Source organism: Equus asinus, chromosome 15 (genome assembly GCF_041296235.1).
Source record: "Equus asinus isolate D_3611 breed Donkey chromosome 15, EquAss-T2T_v2, whole genome shotgun sequence".
NCBI lineage: Eukaryota > Metazoa > Chordata > Mammalia > Perissodactyla > Equidae > Equus > Equus asinus.
In genome coordinates this window covers 3,195,327-3,223,157 of record NC_091804.1, presented here as the reverse complement: position 1 = coordinate 3,223,157, position 27,831 = coordinate 3,195,327, and the positions used below count along the sequence as shown (strand labels likewise).

Genomic DNA, 27,831 nt, shown 5'->3' with positions numbered 1-27,831 from the left:
ACTACTTGATTTGAAAGCCCTTCTTGTCCTGAAATATACCCCTTCCTACACCACCCTCAAGCTGAGTTAGCCAATATGCAAATTCAGCACGTGCTTAGGTACCAGCAATGGTGGGGTATCAACATTTAAAAAAATGATTTGATATTTGACAGTATTTAAAAGCATCTGTGGATGCTTTCCAGGCCCCAGGGGGGTTGGAGTTGGGCACATTTGTGCTATTACACAAGGGGCTCTTTGGATTTGCAAACACCCACTCCCGCACTCCCAGGGCCAAAGGAAGCCCAGTGGAGTCCGTGGTCCCAGAATGCCCCTGAGCAGGCAGGACAGGGTGAAGTCCAGTGGCTCATCTCTGCTCAGGTGTGTGTCGTCCACCCACACCCTCCCCAATGTCCCTCACACACACGGCTCCCTTACCTTCCTCTTTACCTCAGAAGAGGTTTATGACTTTTTGTTTTATTCTATTTTTGTCTATGTGAATTTTCTACAAGGAAATTTTCCTGCGAGAACATTTCTTTTCTTGGTCAAAATGAAATGAAGCAATAAGTTATGTTTAAAGTGAGACTACATTGAGAGGTCACATGGCAGGCTTTCCCAGGTCCGGGGTTGGAGGCCTGTTGATTTCTCTGTTAGCTTGTATATGATTTTTAAAAATTGAATTAGTTGTTGCATTTAGCAATCAAGACATTTTGCCCATGTAGCTGACGTGCCAGCTTCTCCTGAAAGCTCCTGGGAGGTCGGTCAGCCCCACCCAGCTCTCCAGGTCCAGCAGCCAGGCCTGGGTGGGTCGACTGTGCGGTGACACTGTCACCTGGCGTGGGGGCATTTCGGATATGTAACAAAGGGTATGGGGCCGATTTCATCATCCACCTCCTTAGGGCAGGGGACCACCTGCCCTTCTGCAAGATGCCCCCGTGGGAGCGAGAGGGAGGCTCACGGTGGACCCGGCAGGCCTGCTTGCTTTCCAGCGAGCAGGAGGCTGTTGCAGGGAGGAGGGAGCTCGCTGGGCCAGCGCAAGGGGACAGACAGACAGCGGGATGGTAAAGGAGTTTTGCCAGATCCCTTAGGAGCAGGCCTGGTGGGTGGGCCTGATCCGTTTAAATAAGAATCCAACGCCTCAGTGCCTATCAAAAGCCAAGCCAGCCTCAAGGCCCTTTTCAGGTCTGTGGATCTCCAGTCCGAATCCAGGACCCTCCTCAGGATTAGATGAAACTGAAACCTGCTGCATAAACACAGGCACAAAAAATCAGTGGGCGTCGTTCACCTGGCGTCAATCAGCAAGTGTTTCTCGTCTGGACAGCTTACTGTAGGGAGGGAGCCTGAGCGCTCTGGAACAAAGGCAAGGAGAGAAGGAAAGAAAATCGCAACAGAAAAGAGAATCTTCACCTTGCAAGCTCAGGAAGGAAATTAAACGAAGGGAAACAGTTCTCAACAGGAAGATAAATCCAAAGTCAGGCCAGAGGGTCAGAGGGTCTTGTGGTGGCGTTCACAGTAGGCTCTCCTTTTAATCCAACGTGACAAGATGCTCCACTTACTGAGCTGTCTCTGTGGCACACGCTGTGCTGAACATGCCATTCATTCATTCACTCTTTCCTTCACCTATCCGTTCATTCATTCAACCACCTATTCCAAGTGCTAGGGAGACAATGATGAACAAGGCAAAGCCCCTGCTAACTGACAGAGAACACAAACAAGCGAACCCAGGAATAGATCATGCTAGAGAGTGATCATGCTATGGGGAAAATCAAACCCAGAGAGGGGACAAAGGCTGCTGCAGGTCAGCAGGTCGGAGGAGTCCGGTCTGAGCAGAAGGCACTGGGGCCGCACTCTGAAAGCAGGAGCCATCAGGGGATGACCTGGGACAGGATGCTCCAGAGGAAGGAACAGTAGGTGCAAAGGCCCTGTGGTGAACCTCCACTTGGTGCATTTGAGGGGCAGGTTGGAGGCCAGTGGGCTGACCTGCACATGGAGTTCTGCCCATGAAAATCTAGTGCACAGGAGCACCGAGTGGTCAGGATGCCAACCCTTCATCTGAAACCAGAGTACTGTTTTGCTCTAGACCAAAAGACTGCTGGTTTTTAAGCCAAGTCCCTGTTGCTCCTAAAATGCCCATCACTTTTCCCAGGGTTTTGACAGATAAAGACACATATAAACCCTGAGCCAGGTGCGCGTGCATGGATGGGGGACGCTAAAGAAATACTAGACTGAGTTCTCACCTGAAACCAGTCACAGAGCTTTCCCCAGCAGCCCAGGAGAGCTGTCGGTGGAAGACTGAGTTCAGGAAGACGAGAGTGGCGCTCTGCTGTCCAGATCAGGTATCATCCAGCTTTGTTGTTGTCATCCTAGCGAACCATCTGAGTCCCTAAGCCCGTGCTCTCTAAACTGCCCCCTCTGCCAGGGATGCTCTGCGGAAGGCATCCTCTGAGTCCCTCTGGGATGTGCCAGGGCCAGGGAGTATCCCTTCTTGCATGCTTGTGCGACATCTTCCAACTCCAACAACCTGGGAGACTCGGGGTCTCAGATCTCAGGCCCCCCACGGAGCAGTCTGAGTTCCAGGAAGTCAGCACCTCAGGATCAGTCTCAGGCATGACCAATGGCTGTTGGAGGATGGAGACCACAACTGCAGCTCCCCAGGTGGGACTACTCTGAGGCCCTCCACAGGATGGGAGCCCAGGTTATCCAGTGCGTCATGAGCTGGTGATGACAAACCCCCTGTGGGCTGCCTTCCCTTCCCTTCCCTGTCTCATTTCCCTACCCTTCCTGGCACTTCCCAGGATCACCTCTCAAATAAACATCTTGCCCTCATTTCCATGTTCTAGAGTTTAGTTCTAGGGAAACCAAACCTCGGGCTCTGCATAAAGTGCTAACCAACATTCATTCTTTGGGACTCAACTTAGAAGTTCCCTCTTCCCAAGGAAAGAATCCTCCCAGGGAAAGAATCTTTCCTTGATCTTCTCGCCCCCACCTCCTTCCCACAAGATGCAAGTTTAAGTCAGGAGTCTTTTTGACAGGATCTCTTTTATTTTGAGGAAGATTAGCCCTGAGCTAACATCTGCCTCCACTCCTCTTCTTTTTGCTGAGGAAGATTGGCCCTTAGTTAACATCCATGTCCATCTTCCTCTATTTTATATGTGGGACGCCTGCCACAGCATGGCTTGATAAGTGGTAAATAGGTCCACACCCAGGATCCGAACCGGTAGACCCTGGGCTGCCAAAGCGCAATGTGTGAACTTAATCACTGAGCCACCAGGCCAGCCCCTGACAGGCTCTCTTAAGCCAGGGAAGAAGCTCAATGTTGCTCATTAACAAATTAAAATGACGCATCTCTAGATAACAAGCAAATGGCCTGAATGAGGCCTGAGACCACCCCTCCACGCTCCCAGGATCTCCTGCAAAAGCATCTCTCCAGCTCCGACCTGCCCTGCCCTCACCTTCTGATCAGGATTGTCCTTCCTTTGGAGGACATATTGATTAGTGCTCTCTGGGGACAATTCTATTGACAATTTGGCTCTTCTCAGAAAAGCACAGCAAAAACAAATTTTCAGATTTACGCCAGCCTCCATTGCTCAATACTAGCTGTTTTTCCTGGAAATATCTGTTGAGGAGGGGATGTTAATTACCAACAGGGATCATTTCCCCAACGACAGCAGACACATGGACCCCAGCACATGATGGACAGTGAACTCCAACCTGTAAGGGTCAACCCCTGTGTTTCAGCATTTGGCCCTGTCCAAGATGAAGATGTTTCCCTTCCTGCAGGGACTTCTGCTGGCTAAGCGGCCTCCCCACATTTAAAGTTTCTAAGCAAAGCAGCAGTAAGTAACATTTCTACAATTCAAAGAACAAAAGTACTTAAAATAGATCTTCATTGGTCTGAACTTGAAGTTATTTCACCTGCAAATAACTCAGATTAATTTCGTGGCCTGAACCCAAAGTAAATGGACTTGTGTTCACTGTATTTTGAGGTAAATGTGTCTCCTGCAAATACGCACTAGTTCTGTGGTTGCAAAGAGCTAATAAGCTGTTCAGGGATTTATTAGTCATTTTCTGAAAACATCACTGCTGGGAGGTCCATCTACTGAGCAGTGCAAGCCTGCTTCCCCGGAAACAAAACCACATGAACAGACAGACCTAGTTCCTGGAAACAAACTAGAACAAGAAAAAGTGTTCCACAATGAAAATCTGAAGTATAGCTTCCGGGGTCTTTGGGAAAAAAAGATGCCCCACAGCCAGATTGCTCAAGACCATTGGAAAAGCACTGTTAGCGTTCTGCTAAATGTTGACGGGGGTACAGACACTCTAGGCGAGAAAAGAACTGGAAAAGTAACTTGCCAAGTCCTTTCAATGAGTAGTAACTCCATACGGAACTTCCTACGTCAATGAAGACGTGAGATGAAGCCAACAGGAGCCTGAGCAGACGGAGGTTTGCTGGTTTCATGGCACACAGATGCATGCGATGAGACGCCAGTGTTCCGAGGCAGGATGGATGGACCGCCCATGAATTTGGTTCTCTTTAGCTTCATGACGCTACTTCAGACAAATCTCAATAGTGGGGTTGGTAATTGAGCCCTGTGCGCTGTGAGCACACACGTCTACACACAGTCACAAAAGTTGAGAAACAATAGTCCAAAGATGGGAGGGAGAGCAAATGTAAAGGAGAGGAACGGGCGTATAGTGCTGGGCCCATTGTGTGGGGCCAGGGCTGGGCCAAAGCTGCAGACCGCTGTACATGAGTCCCCGGCAGCTGCTCAGAGAGCAGCTGTCTCACACAAAGCAAGCTCATATTAAAGGCACTGTGTTTACAGTACAATTATATTTACCTTTAATGTCTTCTGGGCACTATTCATTTGCTCCATTGTTGCCCAGCAAACATTTTATTTTGTATAGCGAGGGGCTGATTCTTCATTCTGTCCATGCTGAGCCTCGATAAACTCTTTCTGAATTATGAAAACTGGCACAGGTACTGGGTCAACTTCTGACAGACTTTGCCCTGACATTTTATAAACTGTTGGGTAAATGAGGTGAGAAGGCTAACGAACTTGGGCTCTTTCCCATCTGATTCCATGTCTCATTTTAGTAAATAAAGCACCAAGCAGAGTTCAAGTTTTGTGTGGTAGAAAGAGAAACTGAGCCAAGCAGTGGTAGAGAGATCTTCACAGCTCCAGGCTGCCTAGCCCTGCCCTTAGGAAGGATCACAACGGAATAAACCCTCCCTTATCTAACAAGGGAATTTTATAAGCATTTTATAAGCATAAAAATATGACAGGTTTTCTGCAACTATCCTCTAAGAAACTACCATTTATTGGGCTTTGGTGTAGCATCAGAAAAGAATATCCACAATTATCTGAAAAGGCTGTTGAAACACCCCTTCCTTCCCCAACAACAATCTGTAGAAGAGCAACTTTTCTTCATTTACTTCAACCCAAATAACACCACACGACAGACTGCAGAGGCAGACACGAGCATCAAGGTGTCTTTATTAAGCCAGACATCAAGGAGGTCTGCAAAAATGTAAAAAATGCCATTCTTCTCCTTAAGTGTTTTTGTTCAGGAAAATTTATTTTTACTGAAAATATGTCACTCATGTTAACATTTAATGAGTTTATTATTGTTATTTCAAGACTAATCAATCAATAAATATTTTTATATTTTCCCAATTTCAATAGATGTAGCCCACATAAATAAAAGATCTTGGGGTCTTTAATAACTTTTAAGAATGTAGAGAGTCTCCAAGATTAGAGTTCAAGAACTGCTGATATCTAAGTTCTCATGCAACTTAGCTGTATGGTGAAAGGTGGAACCTTTGGTCTACCAAGATGTCTTTGTCGGTTCCACTCACAGAAAACTCAAGATCTTTTTTTTTTTAATGCTTTTTGGTGAGGGAGATTGGCCCTGAGCTAACATCTGTTGCCAATCTTCCTCTTTTCTTTTTTTTTTCTCCCCAAAGCACAGGTACATAGTTGTATATCCTAGTGTGAGTCATTCTAGTCCTCCTATGTGGGTTGCCACCAGAGAATGACATGATGACTCATGTCTAGGTCAGCACCCAGGACTGGAACCAGTGAACCCGAGGCTGCTGAGGTGGAGTATGTGAACTTAACCACTCAGCCACGGGGCTGGCCCCAAGAGTCAAGATGTTAAAGGCATCTTTGAGGAGTCCTGAAAAGGTTTCCACACCAGTCTGTCAGCCGAGTTCCAAGCTTAGTCCCTTGACTGAAAGCTCGTCCATGGGCTCAGCCAAGTCTGCACAGTGGTGCAAACGCTTGGTCTTACTAACACTTCTCCTAAGCAGCCCCCTCTCCTTTTAAGGAAGGGACTTCTAAGATTAGGTGTTTGCATCAGGGAGGGGCAGGTACATGTCAAGTCCCAAGGACATGCTTCTTGTGTGGTCCATCTCTTCACACAGGATTTCTCTAACACCACAGACAGACAAGAGCTACCCAAAGAAGCAGACACAAAGCAAGTCAAACAGCCCCCAGCCCCGCTCTGCAGGAACTAATGAAGAAACGAAACCATGGCAAGATTTGCCTCTTAGATGCTATCTGCGTCTCTTTGGATTCCTTGAGTTGGGTGATCCAGAGCTGGAGGACGGCTGGCAGGATGCGCCATGCCCGCTACTGTCACATCCTGCAGGATGCAGCACCCTATCTGTTCGCTCATCTACAAAGACTAGAGTGATCACACCACTTACTCCCCCCACTGACTCCCAAATTATTAAAGGACCAGTGCTTTCAATCCATCTATCATCTTCTAGGCCTGTTGCTGCTGCTTCCTGGAGTACGACAAAGTTTCCACATATCATTTTCTATGTCTAATGTGGATAAAGAGCAGAGGTTCTTGAGAGATCCCCCAATGCAGAAGAGATGCTCGACCTTAGAAACTCCAGAGCAGTTAATAATCATAACCTGAAAACACAGGCTTGTCAACGGTGGCTGTTGGAGTTGGTCAACTTTGCCAAGACCAAGTATTCCATTCCTCAAACTTGGTAATGCCAAGCAGCTTCTTCCCTGAGGCAGTCTCACTTCAAAACGCTCACCTAGAAAACGGCTAAAGAACACTGTCGAGTAGAAGATGACACCCACCGTACCTTATGATTCCCGCAGCATCCCCGGCAGTCTCTTTGGCATCAGATCATAAGCAACATCTTCAGAGCACTTTGCTGCCTGGATTCTCAACCAAAGTCTGCATGCTACTATCTACAGGATGTTTTATTGTATTTCAGGTTTGCATGTTTATAAAGCATTTAAATTACGTAAAATGATACAGATGATTTGCTGATTTCTTAAAAAGATAAAACTAAAAAGACAGCATTTCTCTTCCTCATACCACAATGCTTCACCAATCATACCTTTTTTCTTTTTTAATTTAGTCAGGCTTTTATGTATCACTTCAACAAAATTCAAAGGATCTTCCAAGTGATGGGATGGAGGAATTTCAAAGAAATATGTCAAAGTGCAAGTCATGGAAAACATCACAATCAATAAATATAAAAAGATGTTATGTGAGGTGGCTAGTTTCTTTTTAATGCATCGACCTTTTGCAGATGATTTTTAAAAAAGAGATTCAGTAACGTATCCAATGTCATACTTAATTTTTCCAAGAACCACACAAAAAAACTATTGGAAGATGTCTCCCCCCTGCTAGGCCCCAAATGGATATTCTAAAATATTAACTTCTTTCTCTTTTCTCTGAACTCAGATCCTGGTCATCTTCCACCAAATTTCCCTTTCTTTCCTTCTGTCCTTGGTTGTCACGTAGAATTGAGTATTTATGATGAAATAGACCCGCTGACTCAGTCACAGAGAAGAAGGCTGAAGAGCACTTCTGGCTCCAAGTGAGCGCAGTGGACGGACGCACCCCAGCTCCTGGGGATTGTGCTTAAAGGGGCACACCTGCCTCAGGTGGGTAAGGAGAACTCCATTTCTCTGCAGGGAACTGCCATAAATCAGAAAAAGATAAAAGCATTTAAAAACAACAAAGCAGGCAACAGTTTTTCAGTAATTGAGCCCAGTTTTAGAAAACAAGAAATGTCTGTGTCAGTCCCTGTCTTTCAAACATTATTCTCTGTTTGGTTAAGCTATACAAACACCAGGACTCTGATGTAAGGAAGGCTTTTCTTTTGGTACGTTGTACATAAATGTCTTTAATCTTTTGAGTTAGGAATTTATTGGCTGAGTCTTCATGGGTAAATTCAGTAAAGCTCTGAACTGTTTCCTCTGAAAAAAAAAAAAAACAGAGCAGGGAGAAGGCAGAGAAGGTCAGCGAGGCTCAAACCAGAAAACCAGCCCCCCACACCAGAAAAGAAAAAAAAAAAGGCATTTTCCTGGCACAGAAGAATAGGTGAGAGTCCTGCTGACCTTTAGCCAGCTTAACTTTGGGGCCCAGGTGACTGCCTGGGGTCAGGTCAGGGCAAAGGGACCTCAGGTGAGCTTAGCAGTTGCAACTGAAGGTTCTTGGAATTTCAACAGCAACACAAACAAAACAAACCACAACACCATGGGTAAGCTTCACAGTTGTGCTCTGGCCACTTGCTCTGGTTCTTCTTGCCTTTTGCCCTTTCTACAGTGCCTTGGCCAAGCCCGCTCCCCAGCCCAGCAGTTCCCCCAAGGTCAACCCATGAACTGGGATCAGCTGACTCTGCACATTCGTGGGCTGTGGAGAACAGGCAAAAGTGCTTTCTTTGTGAGCTGCTTGGGAGACAGAGGGCGTCAGGAGCAGAGAGGCTGCTGCCTCTGGCTTCACTTCTGCTGCCTCTGCCCCATTCCTGCTCACAGCCCGTCCCTACATCGGTGTTTCCAGGTCCTGGAAAAGATTTCCCGCAGAACGGTTGCAGAAGGCAGTTGGATCTGTGACAGTTTTACTTGCTTTAACAAGGAGGGTGCGATTCTACAGCTGAAAGCATATAAAAAGGTCTTACTCTCATCTCCCAGGACTCTTCGGATTTACATTTTTTCTGGGAATTTTCAAAGGGTTAACTCTCTGAGAGAAACCAAAGGATTTTTAGAAAGTGGGTACATTAGTTTGCTAGGGCTGCTGTAACAAGAGCCACACACTGGGGCTTAAACAATAGAAATTTAGCGCCCCACCCTTTGGAGGCCAGAGGCCTGAGACCCGGGGGCGGCAGGGCCGGTCCTTCTGAGGGCCGGCAGGGGCGTACCGATTCCTCGCCTCCCTCCTGACTTATGTAGCTCGCTCGCTGGCCGTCTTTGGCGTTCCTTAGCTTGTAGGGGGGTGCCCCTTCTCCACCTCCGTGCGAACACGGGGATCTCCCAGTGTGTTGTCATATTGGATTAGCCCTCAGCTCACCTTAACAAAATACGTCTGCAATGACCCATTTCCGAGTAAGATCACATTCTGAGGTCCTGGGCGTTAGGACACCAACATATGAACTTGAGGGACACAATCCAACCCTTCAGCCCACAACAGTGGGTATGCCGGTGCGTTGGCGTGTGTGCACAGTGACTCGGCTCCCTTACCAGACGGCCAATTATAGATGGAACCGGAGCAGGGACTCCGTGTGCATCGGTGAACGGGGTGTTGGCTGGGGACCGCAGTGACAGCTGTCCCGGTTTGCCTCAGACCCAGAGGGCTCCGGAACGTGTCACTTCCAGCGCTAAAGCCGTGGAAGCCCCGCCCGCAGCAGGCCGCGCTCATCACCCCGGCAGTGCCTGGAACGAAAACACCCACGAAAATCAGCCATTCCGGCCGTATTCACAGTTCCACCGTCAAACCTGGGCCTGGGGCTGCAGAAAGACTCGCAACTCCTCGGGCTGAGAGGCCCCTGGAAGGCAGGCCTAGGGCCTGGAGAGGGCGGCTCGCGTCTACGCAGTCCCTCCCACAGGACACGTCGGGCACGCGCACACGCTGCTCAGCGGAACCGGTGAACAGAAAGATTCCTCCCTGGGCGCTTTCAGAGAAAGGGACAAGAGGTTTTTTTTAAAGAGTCATAATTTAGAAAAAAATGAATTATGTTTAAAGAGAGTTAAACATTCATAGAGTGATGTATAGAAAATAGAGAGGAAAGTACAGACAGACTGATGTAAAGTTATTTCAACGTTTATCAAGGTAGAGAATTATGCAGGACTTATCAGGAATTACATGTAAAGAAAGACCTTCCCGTTTGTATGGAGAGGATCATAGAAACATATACGGGGGATTTAGAAAATGATGTTGACAACTGCATAAATTGTACACAGGCAATCACAGAGCAGCACAGAGATAAAGGCGCCCTGAAAGCTAAGGGGCCTTGCGGGAGAGAGTTATGTCAGGCTTCGTAAATGTTGACGAGGTCGAGTGAACGAACGAGCGGAGGAGGGAAGGAATGGCTAACTCCATTCACATGCCCGTTCAGGACGGTGGGTCTGATTTACCCGGGGCCTGGGCCGCTTGAACCCTGGAGGTAGGAAGCCTGGGTCTGAACCCTCCCCTGTGGCCAGCTGGGGCTTGGACCCAGGACCCTCGGAGGCGCTGGGTAGCATGTGCCTCTGCCACTGAGGACAGGAGCGGTGCTCACCCGACTGGCGCTGTGCTGGCCGAGCTGCTCTGCCGGCAGGGAGGTTGACTGTTACCGCCCCCTCTTCCAGGTTCTACGTTCAGGGGTCATTAGAAGCTTCCTCAGAGCTGAGCCTGAGACAAGGACTCCGTGCCTGTAACTATTCGAGAGGTGACCCCAGGAAGCTGGAGTGTGGGCGTGAGCCCAGAGAGACAGAAAAGGAGGAAAAGTAATAAAAGGTATGCCACTGAGCTGGGACTGCTGCGGGCTGCCAGGCTCAGCCCACAGGGACCCCAGGAGGAACCCTGTGGATTGTGCCCCAGATCCATCCTGCCAAGACGGGGAGGCTGGGCCCTTTCCCACAGATCCTCCTCCATTGTTAGAGGGCTGTCTGCAGCACTAGCTCCCCCAGACTTGGGGCTTCCTGCCCATGGCTGAGTGAAAAAGTCCCCGGGACCCCCAAACAGCCAAGCCCTAGGGAGACGGGCCTAGTTCCAAGGGCCCCTCCAGCCCTCTCCCATCCCTGCAGCCCTGATTCCAGTTCCACGTCTCTGGGGAAGGACTGTGCCACTCCTCCACCTTCTCCATCCCTTGTGCTCCCCCGTGGCCCTCCGCCCCCTCGCTTGCCTGGAGCATGTATCTCTCTCAGGTTCTCAGATGCTCCCCTTAGGATGAGGCTGCACTCCTGCCTGTCAGCGGAAGCCCTTCACCCTGCACAGCCAGCTCTTCTCCCTGACTCCCCAGCTCCTTCCCCGGCATCTGTGTGGTGTGGCCTCCCCCCGGCAGGCCTTGCTGATTTGAGGGCACTGCCAAAGTGGCCACCCTCCCCCACAGCCTTTCCCCGCTGCCTCCTTCTCAGAGAAATCCCACCTAGTTTTCCAACTCTACCTCCCCCATTAGGCCTTCTGTGATCCTGGTCCCACCCCACAGACACACACACACCACCTGCCACGCACTCCACCACCATCATCACCACCACAACCTGCGCACACAGATACCACACTATGCACACACACACACCACCTCCTTCCGGTGTGTTCTCATGGTATTTTAGTTAGCACTCTACTATTGGTCACCACATTTGACTTTGTGTTGTAGTTATTTCTCTTCCCTCCCAACTTTTTCTTATTTGGACCTTAAGCAAGTTCTTAAGCCTGGTTAATTTTTGTTCCCCACAAACAAATCAGTATCACGTGTAGCAGCCTCAGTGAACATTAGGTGAATTAAACTGAATACGATAAAATTGGAGTTAGTTTAACAGGGGGAGGACACAGCAGGAAGAAATGCACAGCTGTGAGAACTCCAGGGTCCGTTAGGGGAAGTTGAGCTGCGCATTCTCCTAACACTAAGATGGCAGAGACTCAGGACCTTCCTGACTGCGCGCCGACTGAGATGCACATCCCAACTTCAGCACTATTTCAGCAGGAAGTGAATGTCCGTGTTGGGTCCAGAGGCTCAAAGCTCCCCTCTGATGGCAGCATTAGAGGACCTGGAGGGGTGGTTCAACCAAATGAAGGGGGGCTGCGGTGGCTGATGGTGGGACAAGCCAGGCCGGGGCTTGAATGTCAATCGGAAGGTCCCATGGAGCTGCTACAGGTCTTGGAGCTGAGATGCAATATGATTGAGGTTGCACTTTAATAATGGACCATTAGGTATATTTATGTGGAAAAGTCTTCACATTTTGCAAATAAGCCAGGTGTGCATTGTCTGCCTCATTTGGAATTCCACACACAGCTTGATGCTCTCACAAATTCACAATTCAAAATTAATTGGTTTTTAGGCCATGCATTTAGGTCAGATCACCCAGACACTCCATTTCATGTGGTGAAAAGAAATTAAGTCAATTTTCCCCCTGCCAGACCCTCAGCTCTCATCTCGCAGGCCTGGAGAGCAGTCCCTCTGCACGCATGGGAGGAAGACAACCTTTAAAGGCATTCTCATTATTTCTCAGAGAGATGTCATTAAGTACTGTAAACATGTCCTGAATGAGTCCATGTCACAAAGACTGCCAAGTGTTTATAGAATAAAAGCCTATAAGCGCCAAAGTGAGATAAAACAGGGGAGGGGGAGAGAAAGAGGGAAAGAGAGAGAGAGATCTGAAAATAAAAAGGAAAAGGAAACTTCTTCTTGACCAACAAGTTGAGTAAAGGTGTGGACTATAAGGTAAATTTGCCCTGAGGAGCTTCGACCACAGAGGAAAGCAGGGATGGAGCATACCTGGTCCAAGGCCCAGCCTCCCTGGTCCCAGGCTCCTAGGAGGCTTGGCTAATGGATCACACCCATCCTGTCCTCTGAATTCACACCCGGCAGACATCACTAATTGATCACACCCATTTTGTCCTCTGGATTCACACCTGGCAGACATCACTAAGTGATCACATCCATCTTGTCCTATGAATTCACACCTGGCAGACATCACTAATCAATCACACCCTTCTTGTTCTCAGAATTCTTGGCAACAAAGCAGTCCAATCAAGCAATCTAAACTACAATTTAAACTTACAGAAGTTTCTGTTTTGGAGGGGTTCAGGTATTCTTATTTTGAGTCTATGATACTGCACTGTAACAAGGAGGATGATTGGCCATGATGAGATGAGCACACTGTCTTATTTGGACATTTTCTTATTTGTTATTTGACTCTGCATTGTTGTTTACAATTGAGTTAAGGAGACAAGATGTTCAGAGGCCTGTGTCAATTTTAATCCCCAAGAACTGCCACTGCGTGCACGCACAGGCCTGAGGACAATGCCTGGAATAGATGGTACATGGAATTGAGGAGGATCAGTGTGTTCACTTCCAAGGAGGAAAGGCAGCATCAAGGCCTTCCTTTGGGGCTCTGCCCACAGCTAGCAGAAACCCTGAATCCTGTCATGCAGACAGCAGAAGTGCCTGGGAGTTCAGGTTCCTCCTGGGCAGGTCTTGGCCATTGATTGGCAGTGTTCAAGTGCAGCTGCCTTGCCTTAGGAGAGGAAAATTCTGAGGTGCACCTGAGGCTCCAGAGGCCCTGCAGTCAGGAAAGCTACCTTCTGCGCGACTTTGAGAGCACACACCTGCTTGGCTTCCTCCCTTCCTACCATGCTTCTCCACTTCCTCACTAGCCCTGGGAAGACTTTCTTAATACATTGTCACCTGCACATGAATTTTCCATCTTGGGCACAGAAAGAGAAGGAGATAATAAGCTCTTAGAGGGCACAGTGCAAGCCCCACCTGTGTTTTGTCACTCTAAGGTGGGCCAGACAGCCTCCGAGATTCCACTTGACTTCTTCTCCCATGGTGTGCCAGCCATGTCTACACCCTGGAGAACCAGGGACTGGAGCAGTGGGGGCAGACCTGACGGGCTGTACAGGTGTCCTTCCGTGGTGAGAGTGTACATCATCTGCCTCACAAGCAAGAACTATGTGGAGCCCTAGGAAAAATGTCACCACATCAGCTGATATCAAACCACTCAAGACCCCCAGATCCACCCGGGAAGATGGATGAGAAGAAACTATCAGGGACCACCAATCTCTGGTAGGGGGTTTTGGAAAAAGTTTTAGGTGTATAAAAATATTTGCTGAAGAAACCGAGGAATTGCAAAGAAAAACAACAAAATAAAAATCATACCACCGCTCAGAAATGCTTCCTACTAACATTTCAATATATGTTTTTAGACTTTTATGCACACACGTGCAAATTTAAATTTAAAATTTACAATAGACTTTTTGTGGAATCTGTTTTTATTTGATCATAAATGCTAACCACAGAGTTAGCATTTGTGAAGCTGTTGAGAACTTCAGAAGGTAGTTTTACTTTTTTACTTATTGTATTTCTTGTATTTCACAGGTATAATAATTTGTTCTGCTTTTAAATTAGCAGGAAGAACTTGTGCGCTAGGCTGGGTGTTCATTCTTTCAAATCAATAACCCGAGGGCACGATGCTCTATTCAAACAGAGTCAGTACTGTTCAAAACAACCTTCAGTTGTGAACTTTACCCTAAGGCCTGTGATACTTCTTTTAAAAAACCAGAGTGACGGGGCTCTTCATTTGTTTAAAACAATTTGAAGTCTACCAGAGCCAACTGTTTGGGAAGGCAGATGAGAGAAGCGGGTAAAAGTATATGCAGCGAAAATGACAACGTGCCAAGAGGGCAAAAGGACTGGATGCTCTGAAGCCTGTGCAGGGCGGACACGCAAGTTTCATGGGACCACACACAGGGGAGGTGAGTGGAAACACACACTAGCCTTGAAAGGATGTCATCTACTTAGATTTACATTTTGTTACATTCGTTTTTTAAATAGTGGTCTCATCCACAGGATATTATTTATATATTCACAAGATATTATTTAGATTTTCATTTCTTTCCTACTCTGGGCCTCTGCTCCAGCTGTGGTCTGTGCCTGCAATACCCCATGACCCAATTCAAGACTTCTCAGACCCTCCAGTCTGAATCAGTCTCCCCCTTGCCCACTCTGGACAGAATGCAGTGCCCTCGCTGCATGGGGCCCCATCAGAGCGTCAGACAGCGAGAAAACCTACCTTTTCCATCTTTGCCAGCCTCATAGTGCCCCGCATAGTGTTCTTCTCAGAGGTGAAACTTCAAATTCTGACCCGAAAAGATCTGTCCCCATATTTGCACATGAGAGAAACTGGAGTTTATACAACTGGTCCTGCTCCCCCCAGCCAGCACTCTGATGCTGGACCGCGATGCCTCAAGTCAAGGCATGAGGCATTCACCCCAGGCTCCTGCTTTTGAAAACTTCAGTGCACGCACAGTAGTCCCGAGTTCTGAGGTCATCAACGTTCAGTCTCTCGTGGAGTTTGCTCTGTCTTGTTTTCCATCTGGAACATAGCTCTCAATGCCAGAGCTGAGATTCTTCACCTGGGGTCCATCCTCCGGGAACTCCTAAAACTGAATGCATTTTTTTTCTTTTCAAGAAGTATGTGTGACTTTCAGCAGATTCTGAAAGGGGTCTGTATTAGTTTTCTGTTGCTACTGTAACAAATTACCACACACTTAGTAGCTTAAAACACAAATTTCTTTTCTGATATTTCTGTAAGTTAGAGATCCAGCACGGGTCTCAAGGGGCTAACATCAAGATGTGGGCAGAGTTCTTCTCCCTTCTGGAGGCTCTTGGACGTGATTTCCTTAGGAGACTCTATTTCTTTACCCATTCCAGCTTCCAGAGGCAGCTATGTTCCTTGGCTCATGGCCCTCTTCATCCATCTTCAGAGCCAGCAAGGGAGGGGCGGGGGTTGTGTCCTTCCTCTGTGCCTTTCTTTTGTAGTCATGTCTTTCTCTGACTTCTCCTTTTCTGCTTCCTTCTTCCACTTTTTAAAATTTTTTTTAATTTTTTTGCTGAGGAAGATTCACCCTGAGCTAACAGCCATTGCCAATCTTCCTCTTTTTTTGCTTGAGAAGGATTCATCCTGAGCTAACATCTGTACCAATCTTCCTTTACTTTGTATGTGGGTCACCAACACAGCGTGGCTGATGAGTGGAGTAGGTCTGCACCCTGGATACAAACCCACAAACCTGGGCCACTGAAGGGGAGCACGCGGAACTTTAACCACTCGGCCATGGGGCTGGGCCCCCCTTCCACTTTTAAGGACCCTCATGATTACAATGGGCCCCCATGGACATTTTCCTAGAGAAAGCAGACCAAAAAACATGTCATAAAATGTCATGTGTCCTCATTTGCTAATACACCATTCATCAAGTATTCATTGAGCATCTACTCTATGCCAGTCCATGTGCTGAGATGGTCAGATACAGTTACAGCCATATCCTGTTTTATCGCACTTTGCTTTATTGTGCTTCACAGATATTGCTTTTTTATAAATTGAAGGTTTGTGGCAACCCTGCATCAAATGAGTCTATTGGTGCCATTTTTCCGACAGTATTTGCTTACTTTGGTCTCTGTGTCACATTTTCATAATTCCCACATCTACGGACAGCTAATTTTCAACAAAGGAGCCAAGAACATACAATGCAGAATGGAAAGCCTCTTCAAAAAATGGTGCTGGGAAAAATGGACATCCACATGCAAAAGAATGGAAGTAGACCATTATCTTTCTCCATACACAAAAGTAGACTCAAAATGGACCAAAGACTTGAAGGTAAGACCCGAAACCATAAAACTTCTGGAAGAAATTATAGGAAGTACACTCTTTGACATCAGCCTTAAAAGGATCTTTTCAAATATGATGTCCACTCAGACAAGGGAAACAAAAGAAAAAATAAACAAGAGGGGCTTCATCAGACTAAAGAGCTTCTGCAAGGCAAAGGAAACCAGGAACAAAATGAAAAAACAACCCACCAACTGGGAGAAAATATTTGCAAATCATATATCCGACAAGGGGTTAATCTTCATAATATATAAAGAACTCACACAACTGAGTTAGAAAAAACAAACAACCCGATCAAAAAATGGGCAGAGGATATGAACAGACATTTTTCCAAAGAAGATATACAGATGGCCAATAGGCACATGAAAGATGCTCAACATCACCAATCATCATGGAAATGCAAATCAAAACTACACTTAGATGTCACCTTATGCCCATTAGAATGGCTATAATGACCAAGACAAAAAATAACAAATTTTGGAGAGGTTTTGGAGAAAAGGGAACCCTCATACACTGCTGGTGGGAATGCAAACTCGTGCAGCCGCTATGGAAAACATTATGGAGATTTCTCAAAAAATTAAAAGTAGAAATGCCATATGACCCAGCTATCCCACTACTGGGTATTTATCCAGAGACCTTGAAATCAACAATACAAAGAGACTTATGCACCCCTATGCTCATTGCAGAATTATTCATAATAAACCAAGACATGGAAGCAACGCAAGTGCCCATTGACTGATGATTGGATAAAGAAGATGTGATATATATATATATATATATATATATATATATATATATATATACACAATGGAATACTACTCAGCCATAAAAAAGACAAAATCATCCCATTTACAACCACATAGTTGGACCTTGAAGATATTAAGTTAAGTGAAATAAGCCAGACAGAGAAAGACAAACATCGTATGATTTCATTCATTTGTGGAAGATAAACTTACGGACAAAGAGAACATTTCAGTGGTCACCAGGGGGAAGAGGGATGGAGGGTGGGCACAAAGAGTGAAGGGGAGCACATATGGTGACTGATAAATAATAATATACAACTGAAATTTCACAATGTTATACACTATTATGACCACAATAAAAAAAAAAAGTGGAGCCTGAAGATGTGACTGAATTGCTGCAATCTCATGACAAAACTTTAACAGATGAGGAGCTGCTTGCTATAGATGAGCAAAGAAAGTGTTTCCTTGAGACGGAATCTATTCCTGGTGAAGATGCTGTAAAGACTGTTGAAATGACGACAAAAGATTTAGAATACGACATAAACTTAGATGATTAAGCAGTGGCCGGGTATGAGAGGATTGATTCCAATTTTGAAAGAAGTTCTGCTGTGGGTAAAATGCTATCAAACAGCATCGCATGCTACAGAGAAATCCATGAAAGGAAGAGTCAGTTGCTGCAGCAAATTTCATCATCGTCTTATTTTAAGAAATTGCCGAGCCAGCCCTGATGGTCTAGTGGTTAAAGTTTAGTGCTTGCACCACTTCGGTGGCCTGGGTTCATTTCCCTGTCACAGAACCACACCACCCGTCTGTCAGTTGCCATGCTGTGGTGGCAGCTCACATAAAAGAACTAGAAGTGCTTACAACTAGGATATCCAACCATGCACTGGGACTTTGGGAAAAAAACAAAAAAACAGGAAGATTGGCAATAGATGTTAGCTCAGGGCGAATCATTCCCTGCAAAAAAAAAAGAAAAGAAAAGAAAAAAGAAATTGCCACAGCCATGCCCACATTCCGCAGCCACCACCCTGATCAGTCAGCAGCCATTAACATTGAGGCGAGACCCTCCACCAGCAGCATGATTATAACTCCTGGAGGCTCACATGATGGCTAGCACTTTTTAGCAATAAATTATGTTTTAATGAAGATCTGTACATTCTTGTTTTAGACATAATGCTATTGCACACTTAATAGACTACACTGTAGCGTAAACATAACTTTCATATGTATAAGGAAACCAACAAATTTGTGACTCGCTTTATTGCAGTATTGGCTTTATTGTGGTGGTCTGGAACCAAACCTGCAGTATCTGCAAGGTCTGCCTGTGTAAACAAGAGAAACATAGGCTGATAACCATCTTGATTTGCCCATGACAGGAGTTTCCAAGACTCAGCATTCTCATAGCTAAAGATGAGACAGTCCCAAGCAAACTGGGAATGTTGGTCACTGCACGTGTGGTCTCTGCCACAAGGCATTTATAACCCAGTCAGGGACGTGAACAAAACAGAGTCAAGACTTCACAAGTTGCCATATATGCTTTAAAGGGAAGAGAAAAAGGGCTGAGACAGAGAAGAACAAAAGAGGTGGCACACCATCCTCTGTGAGCACCCCTTTGGGATAACATTGACTGCACTCCAAATGCATGCCAGACGCTGGCTAAGTGCTACATACCTGATCTTGCTTAAAACTTGCGACAGCCACATGAAGTGAGGACAGTTATTGCCTGCAGTTTGCAGAGGAGGAACAGGGAAAGAGAAAGAACTTGCCTAATATCGCAGAACTACTGTCTTAGGTCGGGTTCCCCAGTAACAGACCCTGACACAGGAATCATGAGCAAGAAATTTGTGAAGGAAATGCTCCCAGGAGAAACCTGTAAGGGAGTGGGGGAAGCAGGATAAGAGGGGAAGAAGACAGCAGGGATGAGATTCAGGAAAAGTTCCACAGAGGGTGGCTTTGTTCTGATCCAGCAGAGGAACTCTAGGGTGTGAGTTACCCCTCAGTTTCTCCCCACAGGAAGTGGGATTCATTCTTCCGCACCTTTAGTTGGCCGGCTAGGGCGGCTGAAGGTATGGAAAACTCCCAGGCATTTCTGGCTGTCTCTCTGCTATGTGGGCAAAGTGGCTCCTGCTCAAGGACAGGCTGCCAAAGAAGAGTCCCAGGTGTGGGCTGTTGGGAGCAGAAGCACCAAGGCTGGGAAAAGGAAGGCAGAAACGGAGGAGGTGGCAGAGGTGGTCTGAGTGGGGCATCAGCAGTGACCACTACAGCTAGTAAGTGGTAAAGCAGAATGTGAGCCCAGTCTGGGAAGTTTCAGAGAGGTTGCTCAACTTATCTTCCATACCAATACTTTCGCATTCTTACAAATTTTCTTAAAACCTAAGATTTATGTATTTTTTCATAATTTTTCTTTTGCCAGAATACTTCTTATCTGCCAGGATTGTTGATACAAGTATTAAAACTCAGTGTGCTGCCATTCCAAATTGACAGTGTAGCACTGTGAGACACAGGTCATTTACTCTTGTTTCCTTCTGACAGTTGACTCACTAGGAACCGAGAACTAATTTGCATGTCACGGCTAAGATTATGAAGATTAAATACAACTTTCTGGATCTCAGTGACTGTTCAAATGACTATAAAAGCGCCGTACCCATCTTAGACTTTCCCTACCTACACAGGTTGTAATCATATCAGTGCCTTTGCGTAGACGGGAGACCAGGAGGCAGTATTGTGTCTTCTCAGAATTACTGTAGGAGTGGTGACTCCTAATTTCACACATCAGAAGCCCTTCTTATTCCCTGAAAGTGTGATGTTCTAGCGTGACCTTGGCTCTTTACTATCTTGGAGAACAGCTTCTTTATGGGCTCCAGATGGAAAGCGTAAAGTGAATCACCCCTTGTAGATTAGCACCCGTGTGTTTCCCACAGGCTGCAGAGATATACTTTGTGCATAGTGTCATTTATTTAAATAAAATTAACATATAAATGATGATTGATTGCTGTTTCTGAATTTTATGCTAGATATAGCAAAAAAAAAAAGTATTTAATATTGGCACCAAAAAGTCTGAAAGAAGAAATCGGTTGTCCAAACCAACCTCTCCTGTAATTGTGTGTGTGCGCGCATGCATGCATATGTGGGCACGCATGCGTGTGTGTGTGTGCGTGTCCTATGTATATTGGGAATGAACCATCCTCATGCCCAAAAGTAACCAAACACAAAAACCACTGTCCAAACCTGTTGAACATTTATGCATTTGTATTACTTAGGACTAGATTTGACTGTAAGTAACAGAGATCCACAAAATGGGTGACTGAAACAAGAAAGAAGTTAATTTCTCTCAGACATAAAACCCAGATTCTGCTCCATGAATTCCTTACTGCCCACTAGTCAACTGTCTCTAAGCTAAGGCCCTGGTCTTCATGATTCAAGATGGCAACCACATTCCCTTTTCAGGCAGGAGACTGGATCCATTGTCTTTGAAAGAAGGATCCACAATGCAGCCACACACTTCTGCTTATATCTTGTTGGCCTGACCTTGGTCCCATGGCCATACCCAGCCCCAGGGGAGGCTGGGAAATGTAGTCCTCTACATGAGTGGCCAAGGGCCCAGCTAAAAACTGGGGATATATCACTGTGGACAGGGGTGAACAGATCTCAAGGAATAAAAACAGCCTCTGCCACCAGCATTTATGGTAATTTCTAAAGATATTAATATGGCTAATTTCAATAAGGACTATTCCTGTTGCTTTATTAATGTCAGAGGGGACTTTTTTAGCCCTCAACTTGTTATTCTGGGGTAAAAATTAAATCTAAGGTCAATTCTGATTGTAACATTGACCGACGCCCTTTTGGAACATGTGAAATCAGTCCTTGGCAACACCAGATCCCATTAGCAGGACCAGATTCTATATTGGTTACTTTTATTGCTTTACAGGCAGAGAGCCTCCTCACCCGAGGCCGTGCCTTCTCTTCCCACGAGGCCCATATCCAGTAACTTATCCCTGGGGGCCTCTCTCACCCCACCCGGGGTCAGCACTGAAGGGCCGTCCCTCCTTCAGAGCTCCCCAGGGGTTGACTGAGGCTTCCTTGGGGCTGCATCACAGCTCAGTGCCCCTCTCTGCCTGACCCTGCCTCGCTGCCATACCCCTCCAAAAGCACTTCTCAATAAACCCCTGCACCCTAGGCTGCATCTCAGAAGCTCCTCTTCAGGGAGAGGAACAAGCCAAATGACGAGCTGAAATCTGTGCTGGATCACCTTCCAGTCACATCTCCTGCTCTTGTCAACTGTCTTTACAGTTCTCAGCCCACCACGCCAGTCAATAAGCATCTGTCTGCTTTCTAACAGAGATTGGCTCTGCTCAGCTTCCTCTCCCATCCTGGGGATCCCTCCAGGTTCCCCAAGACTTCTCTTTGTCAGAGCAGATGCCCATTGGGTGATTATAATCTTTAGGGAGGATGTGCTATAGTAAGAATCTGACAGTCTGAGTTCTATCTCTTCTCTGCCTTATCTAGGCAGTGTGATGCTGGCTGAGTCCATTTCCTCCTCTCTAACCTGAGGATAACACCTCTGCTTCAAAGGGTTATTGAATTAAATAAGCTAATATGGTTTAAAGCGCCAGCTTTTCAATGCCCTCCTGCCCACTTTTTGTATACCCCTGGCTAAGGCAGAATTTACTTGCTCAAATAGTCGAGGGCATTATTGAACCTTGCAAAGTTCAAGAAATCTTCAAAAGGAGTATTCAAAATGACCTCACTACATTCAGGCCTCTTATTTTCCGGGTAGTGACAGCCTTTTCCTCTAGTTCATGGCCACTCTGCCCGCAGTTTGCATCTGTTCTAGTTTAGTTTTTGACCTTGTGCGGCTACTCCAATTGCTGCCAAGTGCTGGATCATTCTCCCACCTTTTCTTCCAGGCCCAGAAATTCTTCTTAGCTCAGAAGAACATGGAGATTTAATGTGTTCAGTCTCAGAACATCAACCGAACCACTGATGCAGAATCTGTTCAACTGGATGACCTGAGAATAGTAGGTTAAAGCAGTGGTTCTCAAAGGACGGTCCCGCGACCAGGAGCATCAGCATCAGCTGGAAACTTGGCAGAAATGCAAATTCTTGGGCCCCAACCCAGAATTACTGAGTCAGAAACTGTGAGAGCGGGACTCAACTATATGTGTTTTAAACAGCCTTCAATAGGAGTCCTGCAAAGTTTGAGAATCATTGCTTGAGAGGGCGCCCAAAGGGTATAGAGAGGAGAGCTTTTCTGGAGAATCTTGCACTAGTCTTAAATCCCTCCCCTCCCCATATGCGAGTGGCTATTTGGGGCTTAACTTAACGTGAACAGGTTTTCCAATATTCGTCCTAAGCCTTCGGGAAAAAAACCCAAAATTAGACATTCGAGAAATTTTTAAAGTGAATAAATAGCAACTTGGCAAAGCTTTTCCTATGTGTCCTCAACACTCCAGCAAAAAAAAAAAAAAATGGTCGTTAAACTTTTAAGCCACATGACCTGGAAAAGACTGCAGCTGCTGACGGTGGATCTGACCAGCGCGCTGCAGGCGGTAAAGGGCTGGCTAACCTGCCTTTATTTGCTTTCTGCTCAAGATAAACATTTATCACCGGGTGTATTGATTAACACCATATCACTTCCCTCCTTACACTTTCACAAAGGGAGCAGGCTCCCCTTGGAAACTCAAACCTTTGAGGGGCTCAAGAGACCCCAAATGCTCCTGTGGCTGAGAAGCTCTGTGATCTACGATAAGGTGTGGGACCCCTCTGCCAAAGGGAGGCCAGTCACCATAGTCCAGAGCTGGTTTGAGTATCAGCAGATGCTCTCCGGGGGGAGCCAATCAGAGAACAAAATGGTTGCAGGAGAGTGACATGTGGAGTCCACAGTGGGATGCATAAGGGCTTTAGAAAGTGGCATTGCCCAAGTACGGAACCCTACTAAAAATGTCTGCATTATTCATGGCCCGAAAAATAGGCTGCAAATAAACCTTTCAGTTCTTGAAAATTTGCTTCATTCTTTGGAGTTCTTTGCTTTGGTTTTCTTTTTTCTCTTTTTGTCCATGATGGAAAGGCAGGGCTAGAGAGAAACCAACAATATTGGCTTCATTTACAATTTACAAAAGACATTAATGAGTAACTATGGTCCATGAGTGTTTTATTTATTTGAGGCTGCCTCAGTTCCTGTCTACAAGTGGATGAGGTATAAATTATAAATAAATGGATAAATACATATTGATTCCCCACCAACTCTGTCTCTGATCTTTTGTTTTCATCAATAACCATTCCCACAGATAACAATGTGGTTTTTGAGTCTATACAACTGATGGATTAAATTATCTATATCTTAAAATCCTGATTATACATCCTGAGAAGAGTATTTTTATTAGGTAAACATAGTTGAAAGGGGTTAATTCCTGGTTAGTTACATACTGTGACTAACCTAAACTGTGGTTTGTAAAACAAATTATTGTGACATTAAACTTAACAGTTCCCTATTTTGCTATCTACTTTGGTTCTGGAGAGAACGTTTGTTACCTGTCCTTGAAGGAAATCAAGGTGGAAAAAGGCACTGGGACTGCATTTCCAAGTCGGCGGGAGTCAGTGGGCGCCATTAGGATCATTGGCCACAATTGTTTCCTCATGTTCTTCAGCAGATATTTTCTGGCTTAAAACTTAAAAGTCATCCTTCTTAAAAACTTGGAAAAGCCTTTTCTTTAAGCTTTTATTTTGAGCTTGAGATAATTTTAGATTCACATGCAGTTGTAAGAAATAATACAAAGAGATTCCATGTACCCTTTAGCCAATGGTAACACCTTGTAAAATTATTGTACAATATTACAACCAGGATAATGACACGATGGAGTCAAGGCGTAAGACATCTCCATCACTCAAGTTGTCCTTTTACAGCCAAACCTCTGTCTTTCTCATCCTCTCCTCTCCTTCACCCCTGGCAACCACTAATCTGTTCTCCATTCTATAATTTTGCTGTTTCAAGAATGTTTTATAAATGGAGTCACACATGAAGCAATCTGTGGAGATTGAATTTTTTTCCCTTCAGCATAATTCTCTGAAATTCATCCAGGTTATTGCACGTATTAATATTTTGCTCCTTTTTATTGCTGAGTAGAATTCTGGTGTATGGATGTACCACTTTTAATTTAATAATTCACTCACTGAAGGACGTCTAAGTTGTTTCACTTTGGGGCTGTTATGAATAAAGCTGCCATAAATATTTGTGCGTAGATTTTTGTGTGAACAGAAGTCTTCATTTCTCTAGGATAAATGTCCAGGAGTGCAATTGCTGGGTCATAGGATATTGGCATGTTTAGTCTTTAAAGAAACTGCTGAATTGTTTTCCAGAGCGACCGTGGCATTTTACCCTCCCATCAGAAATCTAAGAGTGATTCAGTTTCTCTGTGTTCTAGCCAGTATTTGGTATTGTCACTATTCCTCATTGTTGTTTTAATTTGCATTTCTCTAATGGCTAATGATTTCCCTAATCCCTAATTAATTTTCATGTGCTTATTTGCAATCTGTATATCCTCTTCCATGAAATGTCTCTTCATGCCCATTTTTAATAGGATTGTTTGTTTTTTCACTGTTGAGTTTTGAGAGTTCTTTACGTATTTTATATACTCATCTTCTTTGGATAAGCGGTTTGCAAGTATTTTCTCCCAGTCTGTAGCTTTTCATTTCATCCTCTTAATAGGGTCTTTCACAAGGCAAAAGTCTTTAATTTTCACAGTACAATTTATAAATTTCTTCTTTTATGGCTCATGCCTTTGGTGTCAAGTCTTAGAAGCCTTTGTCTCATCCTAAATCTCTAAGATTTTATCTTACGTTTTCTTCTAAAAGTTTTATAGTTTTACATTTACATTTAAGCCCATAATCCATTTTGAGTTAATTTTTGTCTAAGATTTGACTTAGGTCAAGGTTCATATTTTGAATATGGATGTCCAATTACTTTGCTACTATTTGTTGAAAAGGCTGTTTTTCCTCCATTGAATGACTTTTGCAACTTTGTCAAAAACATTTGGGGCATCTTTGTGTGGGTCTGTGTTCAGGTTCTTTACTTTGTTCCATTGGTTTATGATGTGTTTATCCCTCTGCCAACTGCCCAGAGTTTCAATTACTGTGGCTACAAAGAAGTCCTGAAACTTGATAAACTGATTCCTCCTACTTTATTCTTCTCTTTCAAAAATTTTTTCTTCTCTATAAAAAATCTTGTGGAACTTTGATAGGAATTTTATTAAACCTGTATGTGGATTTGGGGAGAATCGACATCGTTACTCTGTCAGGTCTTCCAATCCATGAACACAGCGTGCATTCTCCATTCTTTTAGATCTTTGTCAGTTTCTTTCATCAGCATTACGTAGTTGACAGCATTCAAGTCTTGTATATTTCGTTAGATTATATTTAAGCATTTCTCTTTTTTTGAACAATTGTAAACAGTATTGCATTTGGACTTTGGCATTCATGTGCTCATTACTAATATACAGAAATACAATTAATTTTTATATGTTTGTCTTGTAGCCTGCAAACTTGCTGAACTAATTTATTATTTCTAGGAGAAACTTTACAGATTCCTTAGGATTTTCTATGTAGATAATCATGTCATCTGCAAATAGAGACAGTTTTATTTCTGCCTTTCTTATCTGTATGCCTTTTATTTTCTCTTCTTGCCTGATTGTACATGCTAGAAGTTCCAGCACTATATTGAATAAGAGTGGTGGAAGTGGACATCCTTATCCTGCTCCTACTCTTAGGGGAAAGCATTCAGTATTTCACCGTATACAATGTTAGATGTAGATCTCTGTAAATGGTCTTTGTGAAGTTGAAGGTGTGTTTCCCTATTCCTCTTTTTTTGAGAATTCTTCCCATGAGTGGGTGTTGAATTTCATCAAGTACTTTTTCTGTCTAGATTGATATGATCATGTGATTTTTCTTCTTTAGTGTGTTACTATGATGAATTACATTGATTGATTTTCATATCTTGAACCAGCCTTGCATCTCTGGAATAAATCTCATTTGGTCATGGTATGTAATTCTTTTCATATATTACTATATTCTATTTGCTAATATTCTCTTAAGGATTTTTTTTTGTCTATATTCATGAGGGATATTGATCTGTAGTTTTGTTTTTGAAATGTCTTTGTCTGGTTTTGGTATCAGGGTATTATTAGTTTCATAAAATGAATTAGGAAGTGTTTCCTCTCTTCTATTTCCCAGAATAGATTGTATAGAATTAGCGTTAATTCTTCTTTACATATTTGGTTTTCCTGTCATCTTTCTGTCGTTGACTTCTACTTTGTTCTATTGTGGCCAGAGAACACATTCTGCATGATATCAGTTCTTATAAATTTTTTGAGATTTGTTTTATGGCCCAAATATGGTCGAAATTGGTATATGTTCCACGGCCAGTTGAAAATAACATGTCTTCTGCTTGTTGGTAGGGCGTTCCCTGAGCGTCAGAGATCCCATGGATGTCAGCGGCGTTTGGCTCTCTCTTTTCTTGGTCAGTCTAGCTGAAGCCTTGTCAATTTTGTTGATCTTTTAGTAGAACCAACTTCGGATTTTGCTTCTTTTCTCTATTGTTTTTCTATTCTCTATTTCATTTATCCTCACTGTAATCCTGACTTTTTCCTTCATTCTGATTGCTTTGGATTTAGTTTGCTATTGTTGATTTGAGATCTTTTTCTTTTTTTAATATAGACAAACACTAATAATTTTTAAAATTTTTCCAAATCATTTAAAATCTCTCGTAAAGTACCGAGGTGAAGGTCTCGTCCTACCCCGTCTTGGATTTCTGTTCTCTTCTACCTTCCCACATTTTTCTGGCCCTTTTCTTCCCAGTACTGACTAGTCACCCAGTGTTTATTTGTTCATTCAAATGTTCACTCATTCATAAATTCACTCACTCATCCACTGAACAAACTTACAAAGTGCATACTATAAGCAGGTCCTGGTGGGTGAAGACAACCCGAAACTTGACCCTGACAAACTCATGCTCCATGAGCGTCCCGTACGCCCACTTGTTAGGAGCCAGTCCCAGGAGCATAGGCGTCTCACCCTTATATGTTAGCTACTCCTCAGCCATAGGTACCATACGTTTAAGGTTTCCTGGACTACAGGGCATAAAAATAAAGTCTTTGATTTTTTAAGGAACTAACCAGAACACATCTATGTAAATGAATGTAGAATCCTTCAGAACAGTCACTTTGAATGGCTAAGCTCTTCTTCTACTGATGTTCCGAGTGGTTCAGGAACTTGTAGTACACCCTGTCAGTGACCCTGCATCCCCGTGTCCCCTTGGCCCATCCCAGGGGCCACATGCCTAAGAATCCAAACTGCATGAGGCTTGCGCTCTCTCTGCTGGGAGGAGTCCTCTGGCCACAGCAGTGCGTTTGGTGCATTTGGGGCAGGTTGCATGCTCTGAGGGGCTAAGAGCCTAGAAGTGGCCACTAATCAAACAGGCAGGGGGACGCCCTGGTGGCGCA

At 44.8% G+C, this 27,831-nt stretch overlaps 2 long non-coding RNA genes across 2 annotated transcripts in view; one reads left to right on the top strand and one right to left on the bottom strand.

Annotated features, from left to right (window-relative positions):
- Positions 1-5,544: 5,544 nt before the first annotated feature.
- LOC123277401 (uncharacterized) lies at positions 5,545-15,223 on the bottom strand. The gene is made up of 4 exons (XR_011494522.1): positions 15,006-15,223; positions 13,697-13,895; positions 9,474-9,665; positions 5,545-7,932 (listed from the first exon to the last, which is right to left on the bottom strand). It is a non-coding gene; the product is annotated as an uncharacterized lncRNA (long non-coding RNA).
- The window catches only part of LOC139040295 (uncharacterized), a 32,937-nt gene continuing 19,593 nt past the window's right edge, over positions 14,488-27,831 (top strand). Inside the window, exon 1 of the long non-coding RNA XR_011494523.1 lies at positions 14,488-14,688. This is a non-coding gene — a long non-coding RNA (uncharacterized lncRNA). The remainder of the gene's footprint in view (positions 14,689-27,831) is intronic.